We start from the raw sequence: 21,828 nt of genomic DNA on the forward strand, positions 1-21,828 counted from the left end.
TTCTGTAATTGCTTATTTTGCCTGTGGTTGAAGATACCGCCCTATTTTTCCAGTCAAACAGTAAACACTTCTTTGACTCCTTGGACTTCCTGAATAGGAAGATAAATAAGAACGTCTCTTACAAATTTCATTTTAAGGAACTGTGTTTTTCAGTTCATTGAAGCGCTGTGTAATACATCCGAAGCAGAACAAGATGTGATAGGAGAATGATCATCTGCCTGACTTACTTCTGTTCCAACCCCATCCCCATCCCAGAGGTTGGACTGACTCGGGCTACTTTCCAGGGGTACAGACTGGGTGGGGGTGAGGCCTGCAGTAGCCTGACTCATCTCTGCATCTTTTCTTGGTTCTCTCTCCTCGTGGACTCTGAGCTCCTTGTAGCCTTAGCATCTACCATAGTGCCCAGTACATAGTAAGACTGTGGTTTGTTTTCTAAGTTAATGATTCAATAAATGGTCCCCAAATGAGGATATCATCTACTGTGTTCATCAATGAAAGAACCTAATAAGACAGTTAATTTAGGGCAGGCTGTTATAGGAATAAGGTAAATTTTGATCAAGGGGAGATGAAGGAGAATTGCGTTTAGACAAATGACTACCCCTGATTCTCATCCTCATCTTCAGTGTTGCAATTCTATCCCCATATATCAATGTCTTTGTGCAGTTCAAAGTAGGACCAGCAGTTACACCCCCTCCAAAGAGCCTGACCTTCCTGACTTAGCTTCTTCTCTTTATTTTCCCATTGATGATCTGCATCCACACGCTGCCCTAATCTCAGCTGATGCTGACAGAGTCATGACTTGCTAGAAGAGGACAAGGCCCCCACAGGCTGGATTCAGGGATGTGAGAGGACTCCATGGGGCTGGTAGTGTGATGCTTCCATCCAAGCAGTAGGCAGGTGAGGGAGTAGGAGTCTCTCATGATCCATCATGTAACTGAAGATGGGGTGAGAAATGGGATTGAAACAAACCACCCACGTGACCCCATGGGTGCTCGCTCACTTTCTTCCAGACAGACAGGAAAAGATGGTATCAGGACAATGAGCTAGCAAGCCCCATGGCCCTGTGAAAGTCAGTGTGGCTGGGACAGCTGTGTCAAGGAGTCCTCAATGAGAAAAAAAAAATAGTGTTAGCCTTGAGGACTTTGCCACTCATTATAGAGCTCTGGGTAAATTAAAAAAAAAAATAGTCGAAGTTTGTTTTCTGGACCACAGGCAAGCAACTGATCAAGAAGAAAAGTGGGGCCGGGAGTGGTGGCTCATGCCTATAATCCCAGTACTTTGGGAGGCTGAGGCCGGAGGATTGCAAGTTCAGGAGATCAAGACCAGCCTGGCCAACATGATGAAACACCATTTTTACTAAAAATATAAAAATTAGCCTGGTGTGGTGATGTGCGCCTATAGTCCCAGCTACTCAGGAGGCTGAGGCAGGAGAATCGCTTGAACCCAGGAGGGGGAGGTTGCAGTGAGCCAAGATCGTGCCACTGCACTCCACCCTTTGCCACAGAGCGAGATTCCGTCTCAAAAAAAAAAGGAAAAGTGGATGCATGGCCTTACCAAATAAAGCAAAGCTAGCCATGCTCATGGGCCTGGGCCCTGCCACAGCCCAACTTGGTGAGGGACAGGGGTGGGGTACGGGGTACAGTGGAGGTCAAAGGAACTAAGGACTGTGGCAACTTGCAGTGACCCAGAAAAACTGTGACCTGTGACCCAACGCATCCATCAAATGCCAAGAGGCACTTGGGGGAGAAAGCGGAGCCAGTGCTTAGGCACTAACTTTGGAGCAAAGAGTCATGGGAGAAAAAGCCACCCCATTAGAGAGACCACCCTAGCCTCCCCTCCACCCTGCACTCCTGATACTCCCAGATGGGATAGCGCTGATCTCCCAGCAACTGTGGCTGTAGCCCCTAACTCACATACTACTTTGTCCATTCTCCTGCAGGGGAAAACAGTGCACAGTTTCAACTCACAGAGTTTGGACAGGGCTTGCAGTGGGGAAGTGAAATTAAAGTGACTGTGTGTGAGGTGCCTTGGTTCGATTCAATGCATTGTTTTGGCTTCCGCATCTGAATGTATAGCGAATGGCTGTGTTTGTTACCTGCTTGCAGTTTTCCACCCCACAAAAGTGTCAGAGGCGCTCTCCCTTTCAGAGTTGGCAGCATATAGAAAGGTGCCAATGGGGTTGGGCGTGGTGGCTCACGCCTGTAATCCCAGCACTTTGGGAGGCTGAGGTGGGTGGATCACCTGAGGTCAGGAGTTCTAGACCAGCCTGACCAATATGATGAAACCCCATCTCTACTAAAAATACAAAAATTAGCAGGGCGTGGTGGCACATGCCTGTAATCCCAGCTACTCAGGAGGCTGAGGCAGGAGAATCACTTGAACCCAGGAGGCGGAGGTGGCAGTGAGCTGAGATCACAGCACTGCACTCTAGCCTGGACGACAGAGCAAGACTCTGTCTTAAAAAGAAAAAAAAAAAAAAAGAAAAGAAAGAAAAAGAAAAGTGTCAATGGGGCATCACTCTGCCACCACCAGGACACCTGCCTCCCTGTCCCCTCCCAGATGGTCAGTAGAAGGAAAAAGGGAAGTCACTAAGAACATGGCTTTTTAAAAACAGAAAAGTAGCTAATAGCTTCCTACGGAACACTTAATTGAAACTGGAGTTCTTGTGATATTCCCATTTGGCACTGGGTCAACTCAGACTCAGTAACTAACAGGATGGAAAGGGCCCAACAAGCCTCACTTCCTAAGTGCAAAGGATCTATCTAGTCAAGAACACAGAAAGGTCCTAAATTTTCTTTACCCAGATCCTTTCTTTTTTTTTTTTTTTTTTTAATTTTGAGGCAGAGTCTTGCTTGCTCTGTCGCCAAAGGCTGCAGTGTAGTGACGCAATCTCAGCTCATTGCAACCTCTGCCTTCTGGGTTCAAGTGATTCTCCTGCCTCAGCCTCCTAAGTAGCTGGAATTACAGGCATGTGCTATCATGCCCAGCTAATTTTTGTATTTTTAGTAGAAACGGGGTTTCACCTTGTTGGCCAGGCTGGTCTCAAACTCCTGACCTCAGGCAATCTGCCTACCTCAGCCTCCCAAAGTGCTGGGATTACAGGCATGAGCCACCAGGCCCAGCCTACCCAGATCCTTTCTGAGGGGTGTATTTCAGTGAACAACTTTGAAGAGTGAAGAACCTAAGAAGACAGTTTAGGGCAGCCTCTTATAGGAATAAGGTGAATTTTGATCAAGGGAAGATGAAAGAATTGGGTCTCAATCTAAGTGAAAGTGTTTTTCTCATTCACTGCTTGCTACAAAGTGATGGGGTCCTCATGCTCACTATTGCTCAGTTGAACACAAACCCACTATCTGTGTAGCATCTATCTGGACCCTGCAGATTATCCTCTGGGACTTGGGGACAAGGGAACTAGCACAAGTATAATGATGCTTACACTATTTACTGTGCAATGAGTAATACGGTCTTTTGTCTCTCACCCTGAAGTTTCGTCTTCTGCCATTAGCCACACAACTATAACAGTCAAACTCATTAACTTGTAGGAAAGGCAGAACCTCAAAACAATCACAGTTCTTGATACTGGTTCCAGGAAGGGGTGGGAGGAAACAGCTGGCATTCACCAAAGTGAGTGATCACATTGACACGTCATTCCCTTAGGATCATTACTTTTTCTTTCTCTTTCTTTCTTTCTTTTTTTTTTTTTTTTTTTTTGAAATTGTATAACTTATTTGATGATCAGCACTTAGTTCTTATTCACAGTGACTGTAGATTTCTGAAAGTGGCAACAGGGGCATAGGTAACCAATGCACAGAGCTTGTGTGGCGCATTTCTCAACAACCACATGTGGTGTGGGACATTCCTCATTCCTTTGGCCCAGAAAGCTTTGTGGAGCTTAGTATGAATGTGCATAATGGGAGTTCCCCTCTCCTTCAGGACAAATGTCTGGCCCTCTTTGAGTGCCCCAGGGGGCCTGCTTCTTGAAGTCCACTCTTCAGATGAGCTTATGAACGTTGATGGTTTAGTCTCTGATTACCACCTCACTGATGGCAGGCGGCCCATCTTGCCAGCCTACTATTCAGAAACCATTTTGCCAGGTGCAGACAGAAAGGACGATTGTAGGGGACTGGGTGAGAGGGAATGCAGAGATGGCAAGTACAACTTCTGAGTCACCTGGAGGGAGGAAAACAGGTGGGGCCTTTGCATGTTAAAAAGGGGCTATTTAAAGAGAGATTATTTCTACCACCCCTGAAAAATGAATATCACATAATGGAATTTCCGATTGCTCACAAGGTGGGTAGATGGGAGAAACATGCCATCCCTTCCTTTGCATGAGTGAGAGACCTGACCTATCTATCCCTCAAACAACATGGAGGTGGCCGTCATGGAAAGCAGTGGAGAGCAGGAGATAAGGCTTGGGCTGTGAATTTGGACTGATCTTGTTTTAATTCCTGCTTTTGTCATTAACACTGGGAACTAAATTATTTAGGGCCCCAGAACCTCATGTTTCTTCATCAGTACAATGGGAATATTGATACCAATCTCACATATTCATTGTCATGTGAATCACCTAGCCCTGAGCGGATGCCTTCATGTTGGGGTCCTCCCCCTTTCCCTCACCTCCTACTCTACCTAGAGAGGACATGCCTCCTGCCTCACAGCCCTCAGCAGTGACAGCCTCTATTCTTGCTGTCGGATTCATACCCACCTGTCTCCCACGCAGACCTGTGGGGGAATTTGCTCCGTATCAGCACAGAAGGTCTTTTCTTCTCGTGCCCACATGTTGGGGAACTGCTCATTTGCCGGCTGCGTCTGGGAGAGGCTGGTGATCGTGACAAAGCCTGGCACGCAGGGACTTTCCCTGGTCTGGTGGCGGCAGCCCCTTGTCTTCAGCCTTCCTCCTGCAACTTCAGTTTCTGAGCCAAAAACCAGGCTGAGAAAAGCCTGACCTCCAGTTTCTACCCTGTTGTCACGGGTTGGAGTCACTTTCTGGGCCTCCAAAATTATTGCCTGATGGGAAAATATGCGCCCTTCAGTGCTTGTCCCAGCTCCATTGTCTTCCCCACCTTCTCCCCCACTATTCCTCCCCATCCAACTCCCTTCCAGCCAGAGCAGAGAGGCTGGGTCTTCAGGGAGAGGGCAGAAGGGCTTTCCGAGCTCCCTGAGTGCTTGTCCTCCTACCACAGCCCTCTTCTAGGCTTCTTTGAGTTATTGTTTAATTTTCACTAAGGTGTAAGTTCCTGGAGACTCTATTTTACTCACCTCTCCTCAATAATGCATAGTAAAGCACTCTGCATGTCACAGGCACTCTGTGACAATTTGACACTGGCGGCCTCACCTCAGCCCTGACTTTTGCTACTTTGGATCTGTTCCCCAGGAAACACAGGCATGGAAGGGGCCTGGAGAGGTCATCTGTGTCCAAATAGGCAGCTGCAGCCAAGGGAGAGAAACTGACCTGCCCAAGGTGGGCAGCTGGCAATGGAAAGGGGCATGGAGGCAGGGACTGTCATGGCGCTCTGTTCTTTGAATTATATTGAATTACAATTTGCCTTGACAACTACTCAGTTGACTAGAATAAATCTTCCCAGAAACCACTGGCAACAACATCCACTAAATGGTATTTGCAGGAAGTGCACTAAAAGACATTCATCAGTGAAAAGAGAGACTCCAGCTGCCCAGAAAAGCCTGTGAAGTTTGCAAAAGGCAAGAGCAGAAAAAAAGTTACTTTGCCTTTTCTGTAAAATAAAGCTAAGTGCCAACTGGCATTAGCATTAGGCACTCCTTTAGGAGCCTCCTCTTTGGGGCCTCCTTCCTTTAGGCCAAAGAGGAGCATCAGAAGAAGCAAGAATGAATGTTTATAAGTTTTTCTCTCAAGTCTAAACAATGCTTTTTGTCCCCCAGGTTTCCTCTGCTTTCTTCACCTTTTTCGTGTTTCTTTTTCCCAGCAGAGATGGCCGTGAGGAGGAGTCCACACGAGTCTTCTCGGGACCATACCACCTCCATTTGGTGTTAGAACAGGTTTGAAATTTCTTTGTTTTGGTTTTATTCCATGGTACTTTTTCCATAAGTAGTGGTTTCTATTAAATCCATAAAACAGTCATTTGCAGATGGTCTGGCATCTTTTTCTTTGTCGTAAAATATTATATGCTACTAACAAGGTTAACTCCATCCACTTGATATTTTCATTGGGTATATATATTTTAACTCTGAGTCATAAGAAAATAATATGGCAGACAAAATATACATTTCCTGAGGCAATGAGAAGGAAGATTTGAAACACACATTTCACTGAGTTAGGCCTGCCCATGACAGATATTAATAATTTCCTTTTGTAGACAATTCGAAGCCCATTTCTATGAATGTATTATATAACCCTGCAATTTTAATCCTGGAAAAAATGTCAGAATTAATCCCTTTCCATCATCTAATTTTTCAGAAGAAATTGAGGCTTGGATGTGAAATTAATGGCCTGAAACCTCCTAGAAGTTTCAGAGGTGGGACAAGAAATAAAATTTCTTCATTTTTTATAGGGACATGGATGAATCTGGAGAACATCATTCTCAGCAAACTGACACAAGAACAGAAAATGAAATACCACATATTCTCACTCATAGGTGGGTGATAAAAAATGAGAACACGTGGACACAGGGAAGGGAGTACCAAACACTGGGGTCTATTGGGGAAAAGAGGGGAGGGACAGCACGGGGGATGGGGGGAGCTGGGGAGGGATAGCCTGGGGAGAAATGCCAAATGTGGGTGAAGGGGAGGAAGGCAGCAAAACACACTGCCATGTGTGTACCTATTGCAAATGTCTTGCATGTTCTGCACATGTATCCCAAAACCTAAAATGCAATAAAAAAAATTCTTCATTTTTAAGTGAGTTGTCTCTGAAAAAAATAAAACAAAGTATTGCTCAGTAGCAATGTACTACTAATGCCTTCTTCTAGTAAGCCCTCACTGAATATGTCTTTTGAGTACATGATTCATGGAAATTGTCAAAAATCACCAGTGATAAATAAATAAATGAAGGAGAAGAGACAAATCTCCCATGTAGATGAGTTCAAAGTAATTTACATAGATACTCTATTATGAAGGAGGTGAAGCAAAACCCCTTACCTAAATGTGGGCTGCCCATAGTGACTTCTTCCCAACGACCAGAGTATGGAAAGGGGGTGGGGGGCTGACTCCACAGTAGAGAAACCTGACCAATGGCCCCTCTGCCAGGTGATGAAGGTCAACATCAACAGCACTGAGTCATTTGGTAGTCTGTACCCTGGATTTATTTGATGAGAATGGTACTCCACGTCTGGGGCCTTCCTTTCAAAAACCCGTAACCCCAGTCCAATCATAAGAAGCACATCAGGAAAATCTCAACTGAAGGACATGCTGCAATATGCTTCACCAGCACTCCTCAAAACTCCCCCAAATAAGAAAGGTCTGAGAGACCGTCGCAGCCAAAAAGAGCTTAAGAGGCACAATTAAGTGTAATGAGGGATCCTGGGACAGAAAAAGGACATCAGGGGAAAACTTAAAAATCTGAATAAAGAATGGACTTTAATATAATATATATTGGTTTATTAATTGTGACAAATATGCATACTAATATAAGATTAATAACAGGGAAAACTGGAATAGGGTAAATGGGAATTCTCTGTACTTTCTTCTCAGTTTTCCTGTGAATCTCAAACTGTTCTAAAAAATATAGACTTTTTTTTTAAGGTGATGGAGTTTGCTCTGTCACCCAGGCTGGACTGCAATGGCGTGATCTTGGCTCATGGGTTTAAGCAATCCTCTCATCTCCGCCTCCCAAGTAGCTGGGACTCCAGGCATGCACCACCACACCCAGCTAAATCTTTCTTTTTTTGTATTTCTAGTAGAGCTGGGGTTTCACCATGTTAGCCAGGCTGGTCTTGGATTCCTGACCTCAAGTGATCTGCCCACCTCCACCTCCCAAAGTGCTGGGATTACAGGTGTGAGCTACTGCACGTGGCCTAAGGATTATTTTTTTCAATCTCTGGTAAAGGGGTCAAGGGTTTTCTGTTGTAACCTGTTGACCTACTGGCTTGCCACAATATGTCCTTTTCCTCCACCTATCCCACCTGCAAATGTACATCTCAAGCCTTTCTTAACAAGAAAGGGAATAGAAGTCACTATGCTCTAACTTTGCTAGCGCCTTTCCCACCCTAATATCTGGGCAGTTTGTTCACACAAACCCTCAAGAAGGGACTATAGACTAAGAAAACTAGAATGTATGATGCATGGGATTTTTGTCTGTTGTGCTCACTGGCTTTTCCCAAGTTCACAAAAAAAGTGTGTGGCATATGGTAGAAGATCAATAAATATTTGTAAAATAAGTGGGAGTCTTAAGTAAGAAATTATCTTTTAAAAAGATATCTGTTGTATGAAATGTGGTCTAAAATGCTATAACTGAACAATTATTATTGGTCCACTAAAAATACAGAAAATAAAAACCAAAACGCTTTAACTGATTTTCAACATAAATCTATCATAGCCTGTATACTCAAATGAGTGTAAGCTCTCCAAATTAGTACTCCTGGCAGGCATACACTTCATTCAATCCTGATGTTGCTACTCCAGTTAATTTTAGAATTGTTCACTTAAAATTTTTTATCACAGACATGTAAAATGAGACCTTCGTGATCAAGGCCTCCGACAATTTCCTCTAAACAACTTTCCTCGAGACAAATGTCCTCTTGTTTGAAACCTTCCCCTTTCCACTCCCACTCCTCATCCATCTAAGAAATTCCAATTCCTCCATAAAATCCTAGCTTCAAAGACATATTCCCTGAAAACCTTTTTCTTAGTCGTATCACCACCTCCCTGAGAGAGAATTCATCATTTTTTGGTTTTGCATTTGTTCTCTATTTTTACCCTTATCATGAGCTGTGTTTATGTGTTTATCTCGTGGTTCTCTGTATTAGCCTGTGAGCTTCTCAAAGGCAGGAGCCTTGTATCATTCATCTCCATATCCGCAGCTGCCCACAGAGCTGCTGGCTCAATAAGTGCCAGTTAAATTGAATGGGATGGAACAGAACTGTAATTAAGTCCAAAGTCATAAGCCATAGTCCTTTTAATAATCTCAGTGGTGGCAAATCTCAATGCTTTGAGACTGGATATGTGATCAAAAAAGATCCAAGTCATTTAGTACCTACTTTGATGAATGAAGTGGGTAAAAATGCTCCAAGCAATGCTATTTTACACAAATCTAGAAATGTCTACCAATAAGGAGATTAATGGCCTTATATGTCTCATCAGGGAAACAGGTTCAAAAATCAGTCTTAATATTGCATAACTGAATTCATACCTATTACAAAATGCTTACATATGTAGACAATAGAATCTGGTTATTGCAATAATTTGCTCTAACACATATTCAGCAAAGTTGTTTGTTTGTTTACTTTGAGATGGAGTCTTGCTCTATCACCCAGGCTGGAGTGCAGTGGCACAATCTCAGCTCACTGCAACCTCCACCTCCTGGTTTGAGCAATTTTCCTGGCTCAGACTAGCTGGGATTACAGGTGGCTAATTTTTGTATTTTTAGTAGAGATGAGATTTCACCATGTTGGCCAGGCTGGTCTTGAACTCCTGACCTTGTGATGCACCCACCTCAGCCTCCCAAAGGGCTGGCATTACAGGCATGAGCCACCGTGCCCAGCCAGTAGTTTTGTTAAACGTAATAATCGCAGCACTGTCTCGATCTGAGATATTGCAAGAGTGAAAAGACAAGGCCTGACCCTAAGGAACTCACATTCAAGGGGTGAAGACAGAGCTACACAGTTATCACACTAGTCAAACAGTAGTAAGTGACAAATAAAGGTGTAAACATTATACATTGGGACTATAAAGTCTGGAATTGTTCATCTAAACTGGGAGGGTTTAAGAAAGGACACTCATTGAATTACCATCTTTGGCTAACCTCAGCCATATATGTCTAGGGAATAGTGTAGATGATGTGTAGTGAAAGATGAAACTGGAAAAAACGGTTTAGGTCAGACCATGACAGCATCTCAGTGCTGGTCTAAGGAGTCATTCTGTAAAAACAAACAAACATGAAGCTGTTGGAAGTTTCTAAACTCATAGCAACTACCAGACCTACATTTTAGGAAGATGACTCTATTGTCAGTGTGGAGACAAGTAGAGGATGATCAGAATAAAGGTGAGATCAGAGAAGCAAGAGAAGAAGGAAGACTAGTTATATAAGGCATTCACATAGGCTCGAGATGCTCACCCAGTTTCTATCACAACCCCTTTACACTTTTAAAAACTACTGGGAACCCAGAGAGTTTTCACTGATGTGGGTTATATCTATTTTCAATATATTATAAATAAAAATTGAGGAAAATTTAAAACACAACAATGCCTAAGTACACTTTCCATTAGCCAGCAGAGATAGGACATCCCATATCCTGTAGCTTCTAAAACACTCCACTTTCTACTTCTTAAAGAATGAAAGTAAACAAGAAAAATCATGTTTTACCATTGCTATGAAAATATTTTCACATCACAGACCCCCTGAAAAGGTTTCAGGGGTGTCTGGGGTCTTGGGAACTCTTTAAGAACCATCTATCTGGATATGTGATTGAAAAAGATCAAAAGCCATTTAGTACCTACTTTGATGAACAACGTGGGTAAAATTGTGCCGAGCAATGCTATTTTATACAAATCCAGAAATGTCTACAAATAAGGGGATTAATGGCTTTGTATGTCTCATCAGGTAAACAGATTCCCATCAGGCAATAGACCTAAAGCAGAGATCGAAGAGAAGAAAAAACAACCAATCAATTACACGTCAGAGGTAGCCTTGGTAGGAAATGGTGACAGATTGTGATTTGGGAACAGATGAAGGAAGAAAGAAGAGCTAAAAATTGCTCTCAGAGTTTTATTTCAAGGGACTGTGCAATTTTTTGCCCCAGCTTCTCCAATATTTACAAATGTAGTTAATAAAATTAAAATTTGTGTATACTCACATAATACTTTTAAACTGTGGCTTGGTTGTTTGATCTTCTTACTGAGATTCTTAAGCAACCCCGTGGCATTCTACACAGAGATTTTCTTCCTCCTACCAAAAAAGTACCAAGGAAGTAAGGACTTGGTATAAATGGTTGATGAATGAATGAGCACTAACCTAGATATGTGTAATACGTAATTTTCCAAGTCCTCAGATGAAAAATACAAATATGCAAGCTTCCAGTCTTAAATATTGAATCACCTTTTAAGTATTTATCAAAATTATTTTCATAAGGGGGCACCCTCACCCTCCAGTCCAAAGATAATAGTACTAAACCCACTTTAAGAAACACCCATCACTTAACTGTGCCTTTTTAAAAGTAGGGTGTGTTCATTTAATTAGTCTTAATTTAAAGACCAATTAACAAGGTTCCAACATAGAACAACATGATAAACATCTATTTCTTTATTTCCTGAACTACTGAGTCATCTCTGATGATTCTGACTGGATCTGAATTAATTTGTACAATACAATTTTATTCCAAGGTGTTTATGAAAAACACATTTTAGTTCTTTCCCTACTTGGTTCCACGCCCTTCTGTGCTTTAGCCTATTAACCTCAACAAACGTGCTCAGTTTGCCATTTGATTTCAGTCAGATGCTTTATTCCATTTTTTCTGTCCTGTAACCATAATGTGACGACAAGTCTAGGTACAATCCCAGAATCCCATGCTATGACCCAGGAAATGATGTGATCATTCACATGTCTTACCAGTTCAGAAACATTTGTTCAGAACATGAAGAGCCATGATGAGACCTTAGCCCACGTTCAAAGACGTTCCTTCTCCAACCCTCCATGTGGCGGATGCTGCAGCGTCAGAGAGGGCTTGCCATTTCCTGATCACCTTGTGCACATCATGCTTTTGTGCCTTTCCTCATGCCTTCCTCTCATCTGGTTTGTTTTCCACTCTTTCCTCTTTCTTCCTTTCAAGATACAATTCAAATGACCCTTGCCATGGGAAGTCTTCTCCAGTGCCTCTGGCCTAGTTTAGCCACTCACTTCCCGTAGCTCCTGCTCACAGCTCTTCTTAGGAGTCTCACAGTCCTTTAGCCCATGACTCACCAAGCTGTGGGCTGCATTTGGCCTTAACATCATCTGTATATTCAGCCCTTCATAATTATTGCTTCAATGGAATTGACACCCAACCAGATAGTAGGAGAGATAAGCTCAAACTTCCTAACTCAGCACATGTGCACAAGGCTCCCAAATCCCTAGTCACATTTGATCTTTTCCTTTGTCAATAAGAAAAATCCTCTCTTAAGAATTATTAAACTTCCAATTCACCTTCTCAAAGTGGATAATAAGAAAGCATTTATAGTGGGGTTAGTGGCGGGAGCGGGGGTGGAATAGATAGGAGATCCACGGCAATGAGTGAGTTAAGTACGTGTCTCCAAATACTTTCTGCTATGGCGTCTTCTAGCCCTTTGTCCAAGCACATTAACTTACTTTGTGAACAAATGCTATGACATCTATTACAGTCCCAGGAATATTGTGTGTCTGAACCCATCTCTGAGCCTTTAAATTACTCTCTCAATCTGGACTGTCCTTCAGCCATTCTCATTCCTTCACTTCTCCCTTCAAGACCAAGTTCACGTGGCTTTCCTTCCAGCTTCCTCAACCACAATCAGAAATGTTAGCACTGGAACTTTTGCTCTACTGCTCACGCACTTAATTACCAAATGAGGGACTGAGCCCAGTGAGGTTAGGTGACTTGTCTGAGACCACATAGCTGCCCTGGAATTCAAATCTCGTGGCTTGCAGTCCTACCTTCTTTTTAATTGTATCCACTTTAATCTTGACTCACTTTGTTTCTCTCAACCCCATCTCTGGTCAGAGTTGTTTCATGTGGATAGATGTGTCATTTCCACCAGATGGTAAAACATCCGGGCACAGGATTATGGGTGTATGTGATGCAGTGAAAGAGACATGATCTCTGGAGTTAGACAAACCCAGACTCAAGTGCATCCCACATTATAACTGTGTGACCTCAGGCGAGTTAGGCAAACTTCTGAGCCTTTATTTCCTCATCAGTAAAATAGTAAAACATAAGTGGGGCCCAATGAAGTGCCAGGAAGTTGGGCAAGCCATCAGAATCTCAAAACAATGCACTGCCTGAACAAGGTCAAGTGTCTCACACTCACTGGCCTAGAGTGGCGTGGCCATATCTTTGTGGTCCCCTTTCAGTTCCAAACAGTTCCTTGACTCAGGGATTCAGGGTGATGTCTACTAAAGTAAAACACCAGCTTGTTTTCAAGAAGGGAAATGTTTATGCTGCCTCTGCATAGAGTCATAAGGAAGAACAGCAGATAGCCTTCCAAAGATATGGTCCAAAACATAGAAATAAAAAATGTCAGCTCTCTGCCAAAGTGACCTCAAAATAGGATCTCGAATAGTTCAAAACCCTCAAGATTGATCCTGTGGTCAAGGGCATCAGCCTCACAGTGTAGCTGTTTCAGTCTTCCCCTGACCAAGGGCCACATTCCCTCTTGACCAGATGTGATATCCTATGACCCCTACCTCTGTGTCCCTATGCATGGAATTTTATTTTTAATCATTTGAAAGCAGAGTAAGCACAAAGCCTGCTCACTGAATCCTGGGTCAGACCATGTCATATATCTACTTTTTTTAAAGTTCTCTCTTTTATTAAAAAATACAAAAGGAAGCCCTCAGAATGTTGCATGTTTTATGTGTTTAGATTCACACTGTGAAATGGGTAAAAGAATATTAAACCCTTAATGGTGATGACCTCAAGACGGGGTGTAGAGATGAGATGATTGTCTTTGTTTATTTCTTGTAATTCCAAATGATACTAATGAGTATGCAGTTGTTCTGGCATTTTATCAAATAAATCAAATCATTACTTTTTTTTAAAAGGTCTTTCCTTTTAGTTGCTAATAAAACAGATATTGGTCGCTGATATTTTTTTATCTTCAGCTAGCCTCCACTTCCCCCAGAAAGCTACCAAAAACAGTTCAGGAGATGATGGACAGCTTGACCTCAGATTTACCAAATTAGCAGTAAACTTCAACTTCTCAAAAGTCTATCATAAGATTATTCAAGTCCCCCTTGCTCTTAGATCTTTAAACACAGTTATGTGCAGATTCACTTTTCCCAATCAATAGACAATTAGTGTCTATTACCTAACCTGGATAATTTCAGAAGTCAACAGGCCCCCAGATGACAGTTTCTTCTTTGAGATCACGGCTGGTTGCTCCTCTCTGGCTTCCTTGGAGCCTACTGAGGACACTGTTGGGTCCTTGCCCAGTTTCTTCACCAGGCAGTGCCTCCACCCCGCGGCTGTGGTGTGTGGCTGCTGGTGGCTCACAGCTGCCCCCTTCTCGGAAGAACCGTGCTCAGCTCCTGGGAGGTTGCTGCCTGCAGGAGATTGTGTTCCTCCCACAGGCGCCGGCAGGGGTGCAGAGCACAGCCACCCTGATGGATGGGGGCCAAGCATGGGGCGCCCCTCACGTTGCAGAGCGGCCCTTGGACTTCCGCAAAAGCCGCGTCTTTGCTCATTCTCTTGCTATTTCCTCACTTCGGTACAGGCTTCTCTCTCAATAAATCACTTGCGTGAGATAAGCAAATCACTCCCCTCAGGCCTAAAACAGCTGGGCCTTTGGTTATCCTAATGAGGAAAAGTTTCATATAATTTTTTTTTTTTTTTTTTTGAGATGGACTTTTGCTCTGTCATCCAGGCTGGAGTGCAGTGGCAGGATCTCGTCTCACTGAAACCTCTGCCTCCCGGGTTCAAGCGATTCTCCTGCCTCAGTCTCCCGATTAGCTGGGATTCCAGGCACCCGCCACCACACCCAGCTAATTTTTGCATTTTTAGTAGAGACGGGGTTTCTCCATATTGGCCAGGCTGGTCTTGAACTCCTGACCTCGTGATCTGCCCACATTGGCCTCCCAAAATGCTGGGATTACAGGCGTGAGACACAGTGTCCAGCCCATATAATTTTATAGTTGATTAAAGCTTAAATTCTTTAAAACTTACAAATTAATATGGAGAAAACCCCAGCTAACTACACATCCCACCCTCCCCTCCAATTCAGGTATGAGGAAATCTAAAATGTTGTTCAGATTAACAGCAAGATCCAATGCTCTAAGGCAGAGAAATGAGGATAAAATGCAATTATTATGCCCAGCCTACATATAAGTATTTAATAAACATTTCACAGCTAAAAACTGTTTTGCCAAAATTTACTTGATTGGAAATAATGCCCAATTCAAGAATCAAAGTGGCTAATAGTTGAATGTGTTTATGACTTTTATGTAATTTTTTTGGAACCCCAAATACCCACTTAATATGCAGGAGTAACATACAGGATTATGGAATAGGGAGAAAGGAGCTTGGGCCACACTCCAGTCTTGAACCAACCACTGTAATTTCCAACATGGCTCCATCTCCGCAATCCTGTCCTGTGGCCCACAGGAAAGAGCCTCACTGGGTACCAAAAGAATACTTTGCATCTCCGAATGTACCTAGAAGGCAAGATGAACAGTTGTATAAAATAATAATGACAGCCAGCCGCAGTGGCTCATACCTGTAATCCCAACACTTTGGAAGGCTGAGGTGGACAGATCACATGAGGTCAGGAGTTCAAGACCATCCCGGCCAACATGGCAAAACCCCATCTCTACTAAAAATACAAGAATTAGCCAGGCATAGTGGCGGGCATCTGTAGTCTCAGCTACTCAGGAGGCTGAGGCAGGAGAATCACTTGAAGCCGGGAGGCAGAGGTTGCAGTGAGACAGGATCACACCACCACACCCAACTTGAGGGACAGAGTGAGATTCTGTCTCAAAAAGAAAAAAAAAGAAATAATAATGACAATAATATACAAAAATATATTGACATTTTAATTGAGGTTTTGGAAGTCTAGTTTATAGATTGATAAATTAATAAGGTGAAATGAGAAATAAAGGGAGAATATTGGAATGTTCAGTTATTCAAATAGAATCTATTTTTTATTCATAGGATAAGTTGGAATTTTCCTTTTGTCAGGAGAATCTATTTTATTGATTAGAATATTGATTATTCTAATCAATAGAACAGATATTCTATTCTATTGATTAGATATTCTATCTAATTAATATTCTATCTAATCAATAGAATAGATATAGAATAAACAATCTTGATCAAGAATAACTATATACAAATAGAATTTTAGGATAGAAAACCAAATGATATCCTTACTAACTGTGGATTCAAAACCATAAGGAAAGTATATGGCATCACTCTTCTTGAAGAATGCAAAGAAAGGATAGGAATGTAGTTTCATCATCTCTGCAATGTATGAAGAGGTTAATCCTGTTTTAAGTAATCTATGAACTCTAACCTTATAACAAACCATATTAAAAAATAAATAGCCATGACTAGAGCATCCAAAGGGCATGTCCACATTTAAAGGGGTCAGTCCCAGAGAACATATGCTTTTTCCAGTGAGCTTTCCATTGCTGAAAAATGTAGGAGAGCTTCTTTTAGAATTAATTACCCACACAGACCACAGCATATTCTTTTGAAATTTTCCAATGGTGAAAATTACTCTTTGAGGTTGGCTTCGACCTTCAAAAAAAACAGCCAACACCTATTTTCAGACAAGTCTGGGGAACACTGAATGATAGGGTTGGATAGTTAAGGCAATGACACTTGGGGTAATTTATAAAAATACTCAAGACTAGAAAAGTTAAAACAAAGGTGGCCATTATAGCCTGCCTTCCAGGATATATCCTGGCTAGTTGTCTATCTCTGAGTGTCTTCATGCTTTTTTTTTTAAGCTGGACAGTAAACTCTATTAAGTTTGCATTGTATCCCTGAAGGTCAGCGCTCAGAACTAAATCACATCACATGATAATAATACAACAGTAGTCTCTCTTGGTGGTATTAGCTTGAGGTTTGTCTCCTTGTAGCCTATGTGCTTGTCAATTACATGATCATAAATGCAGGATAAGAGCATGGGGCCTTGAGCCAGGCTGCTTGGCCTCAAACTCCTGCTCCAATACTTATTATTAAACCCAATTACTTAAACTCTCTCAGTTTCTGCTTCAGCATCTGTTAAACAGAGATAATAATTAGACCTTTCCCATGTTGTTGCCCAGAGTAAGTGACAATATTTTTCAAATATTTAGAACACTGCCTGCTATATAGTCAACACTGAGTAAATATTAATCATAATTATTTTGTGTGGGTTTTGTGTATAACAAGCAAAGAATGAGGAGGTAGTCTTCAAAAATAAATAAACAAACAACAGTGAACAAAAACCAGCTTTCATTGATTGAAATGATACAGCGTCCTAACCCAAGTCACAGGATCTCAAGAGGATTGGAAACCATATAGTGATTCACAGGGCTCTAAACATATAGGACAAAGATAGCTACTGAAAGGCGTTTTAGAGTCCCATAACTGTGGATCTCAACGTTATTCTGGAAACTTCCAAAGAGATGAAATTATTGCTGTTACCAGAAATTGTTGGCTGTTATACAGTTCTGTTTGTTTTTGAGATGGAGTCTTGCTCTGTTACCCAGGCTGGAGTGCAGTGGTGTGATCTTCACTCCCTGCAACCTCCGCCTCCCGAATAGCTGGGACTACAGGTGCCCACCACCACACCCAGCTAATTTTTGTATTTTTAGTAGAGACAGGGTTTCACCATGTTGGCTAAGCTGGTTTCCAACTCCTGACCTCAAATCATCTGCCCGCCTTGGCCTCCCAAAGTGCTGAGATTACAGGCGTGACCCACGGCACCTGGCTCTGTTATACTCTATTTTATAGAACCTAAGATGCCACCAATTGAAGCAAACATCCTAGCTTTGGAAATAATAATTTGAAAAAGTGTGTGCTTCAGAATCAATTAAAAACAGTCATAGAGGTTTACAAGGGAACATCCAGTTTCTAGCTTTGGTGGATTATTTCACCTTCCAGGTGGAGCCTCACTGCTGAAAAGAGAAACTTTCCTAAGATTCCATTATAAAGGTAACAACTGAGCTTGAGTTTAGCACAGTGAGCAGGAGACAGCCCCAAAGGGGGACCATATTTTATATAGGAGGTGAAGAAAATGCAGAAGAATGTGGAAATTTTTGAGTGTGCATAAATGTTTCCCAACGCAGGTGTTAAAAAAAAACTCCCCAAGTGAATTCTGAAATTCAGAATCTTTTTCCATCTGTGGAAAGAACACATTGTTCCAGTTAAAAGTGAAACAACCAGGCAAAAAAACTCCCAGACCTCTCTTTTCCACGCTGCCCTTTGCTTTTCTGGGAGCTCCGGTCTTGGACTACAATCGCAGTTACTGAAACCTGGACTGGCTGCTCTTCACCTAACCATACCAGAGCCAAGACTCGCTGCAAACAGCATTACCAAATGCAAACGGATCAGTCAGTAAAGGCTCTGACCCCATTTTTAACAATTTGTTTTTATATTTTAACTCAACAAGTATTAGTTAAAGACTCTGGACTAGGTGCAGGTTATTGTTTAAAAGAAAAATGAACCCAGGTGCAGAGACTTTTGCACCAAGGGCTGAGAAAGAGACTCAGAGTTAGCATCACCTGGAACTCCATCTTGTACAAGGGGATGAAGGGAATATGACAGAGGAGGGCAGGGCAAGGAGCTGGGAAGAGACAAAAAGAGAAAGGGAGAGCAAGAGGTAGGTTGACATCTGTGAACATAATTCGATTTTCTTAGTGTCTTGTACTGCTCTAAAAAGAATTTTACATGAAAGTGCAGGAAAGGCTATTTCTGATAATCCATTGAAATCTATTCATCTCAAATTTGAAAGAAACGTCGAAGATTGGCCAAAGGTTCTTTGCATCTCACATGTACCCAACCATCACCACCTGCAGCCTACGACCAATTAGTAAATTCATAACACACTCCCTCTGTTAAAATGTGACTCTTGTATCCATCTCCTCCGCTACATTTGGGGGCATTTTGACATAAAGTTTATTTTTTTGAGCAAGTTCCTGAGTGAAACTATCACTTCTTTGCTGATGAAGAGTATAATTCAAGATATTCATTTTTTAGTATAACACCTGGAAGATAGGCCAGGTGCGGTGGCTCACGCCTGTAATCTTAGCACTTTGGGAGGCAGAGGCAGTTCGATCACCTGAAGTCAAGAGTTCAAGACCAGCCTGATCAACATGGTGAAACTCCGTCTCTACTAAAAATACAAAAAAATTACCTGGGTGTGAGGGTGTGCACCTGTAGTCCCAGCTACTCGGGAGACAGGACAATTGCTTTTCCATCTGGAGACAGGACAATTGCCTGAACCCAGGAGGCAGAGGTTACAGTAAGCTGAGATCATGCCACTGCACTCCATCCTGGGTGACAGAGTGAGACTCCATCTCAAAAATAAAATAAAATAAAATAAAATAAAACCTGGAAGATGAGCAGCTGTATAATTTATCAGTATTTTTAAAATTAGATTATAAAATGCATCTTATTCTATCCACTAAAATTACTTTCTTTTTAGGAAAAATAATAGTTGCATCTCAGTACTTTTATAGTTATTCAGTAATACTGTTCATCCCTACTTCAAGTAATTCTACATGATTTAATGTCTTTCACTTATAATTTGGACCAAATACTATTAGAGTTAGATCACTGAACATAAGACTTAGAAATCTTGTGTTCATACAATAATTAAGGAAAAATATTGGCATTTCTTACAGCAGGAATTGGCAGGGATTTGTCAAGAAATTGTATCAGAACTTCATTTACCTAACTTAAATTGTCTTTGTTTTTTATGTATATATTTTTTAAAGTAACTGTCCAAACTATAAAAACAAAAATGAATATGTTTTGTTAAATTATCTATAGCCTCTTTTATAACTAACCCAACAATGTCATTGTTAAAGGTTTTGTGTTGCGTTTTTCTCATTGGCAAAATGAGAGTTGGTAATATATTCAAAGGCTGTCAGCTCTAACTTAGTATATTTGAAGCTTGATGACCTCCTGGCAATGAATTTGAAATTGTCCACCTTCCCTTCTACCACATACACGCATACTTTCTGGCATTTTTCTGAAATGCCAGAGCTCCAGAGTTTATAGCATTATGTCTGAGTATTGAAAAGATGGCAATGATAAAGCGCATGACATCATGTACACTATGTTATTTTTACTTTTAAATTCTCCTTAAATATAAATCCTGGCTAAGGCTGCCAAGAAGTTTGGCAAAGGTCGGTCTGGTTTGATCCTCTCTAAGTGGGTGAAATCAGAATTATTGGCCTTACAAATTATTTTGGTCTCCATGAACAGTTCCTCCTCTCTAACATCAAGTTCATTTTCTGGCCGAGCGCAGTGGCTCACACCTGTAATCCTAGCATTTTGGGAGGCCGAGGCAGGCAGATCACTTGTGGTCAGGAGTTCAAGAGAAGCCTGGTCAACATGGTAGAACCCTGTCTCTACTAAAAATACAGAAATTAGCTGGGTGTGGTAGTGCATGCCTGTAATCCCAGCTACTGGGGAGGCTAAGGCAGAAGAATCACTTAAACCCAGGAGGCAGAGGTTGCAGTGAGCCGAGATTGTGCCACTGCACTCCAGCCTGGGCAACAGAGTAAGACTCAGTCTCAAAAAAAAAAGTTTACCTTCAGTGTTTACTCCAGTGTATCTGGCCCACCAATACTTCCCCTTTAATGAGAATGCAGCTCCTTGCCAGAAGTCCCATTTGGATAATTTACTTTTTCTTTGTTGATCATATCAAGCAAATCATTCCAAATAATGATACTTTAATAACATAGTTCTTTCCAGGAAATGTCATCTCGCCGATGGCATCTAAGACTGGATGTTATTAAAATCTAAATTTTTCAATCCCGGCTGCGCTGCAGTTTAACACCCTTTGAAGAGGAACAACGCAGAGAGATGTTCTGGCCTGTGATCAGTGTTTCAGGTTGGTGGTCAGATAAAAGCTCTGACAGAACTCCTTCCAAGGATTTTCTGTGCACGCTCAAGTTCCTTCTTTTGTGTTGATTCAAGCTGTTATTTTAAGCTAAAATACCTCTGCAAAAACAGACCATTGAGGCAGTTCAGAATTAAACAGAAAAAAATTTTTTTCATTTATTTTTGCTTTCTGACTATGTATGGTTCAAATGACTTTATTAGCCCTTAATGAGTGGGATAATTAACTCGTGCAAAACCTAATGCAAAAATATCAAAAAAGGTTCTATTCCAAAACAAAAGCATTTGCCTCCATCATGTACTTTTACTCCATGTGTTGTGATGTTTGTCCATCATACAGAAAAGAAGTTCTTTTGAATTAAAGAAGGAGATGGTGTTCATTTTGATGAACTACACAAAATCTTTGCAAGTTAATATTTGTTTCCAAGATAACTTTGTAGAGCACACTCAGTAAATATATCCCTTCTCAAGAAACAATGGAAAGAAGTCCTTCTTTGGCAGTAGATGGATAACAAGAAAGACAGGTTAGAGTCTGGGGAAGCAGTGTTTCACCTTAACATCAGGATATGTTGGCTACAATTACAGAATACCCAATCAAAAGTAACAGGTAGCACAGGGCTTTCTATCTCACCTAACCGGAAGCCTGTTACAAGGCAGGACAGTATAGGGCTGATAGCTGAGTCAGGTAGTATCCATTGAATACTTCATTCATTCTTCATTCAACGTGTCTTTAGGTATGCCCTTGGGCTTCCTCTGTGCCAGCCCAGGTGCTAGGAGACCATGGCACAGTGCTGGCTTGCGGTCTAGTAAAGCCCAAGGCTCTATGGCCGATACAAACAAAGGGTAAGACAGAGTCTTTGCTGTTGAGAAGCTAACTCTCTTTTTATCCGCAAAAGCCATATATACATGTGTGTGT

At 41.8% G+C, this 21,828-nt stretch overlaps 1 long non-coding RNA gene across 1 annotated transcript in view; it reads right to left on the minus strand.

Moving 5' to 3' along the window:
* Positions 1-2,433: 2,433 nt before the first annotated feature.
* Positions 2,434-21,828, minus strand: part of LOC103792688 (uncharacterized) — a 99,394-nt gene continuing 79,999 nt past the window's right edge. Inside the window, exon 4 of the long non-coding RNA XR_008480891.2 lies at positions 2,434-4,170. This is a non-coding gene — a long non-coding RNA (uncharacterized LOC103792688). The remainder of the gene's footprint in view (positions 4,171-21,828) is intronic.

Source organism: Callithrix jacchus, chromosome 4 (genome assembly GCF_049354715.1).
Source record: "Callithrix jacchus isolate 240 chromosome 4, calJac240_pri, whole genome shotgun sequence".
Lineage (NCBI taxonomy): Eukaryota > Metazoa > Chordata > Mammalia > Primates > Cebidae > Callithrix > Callithrix jacchus.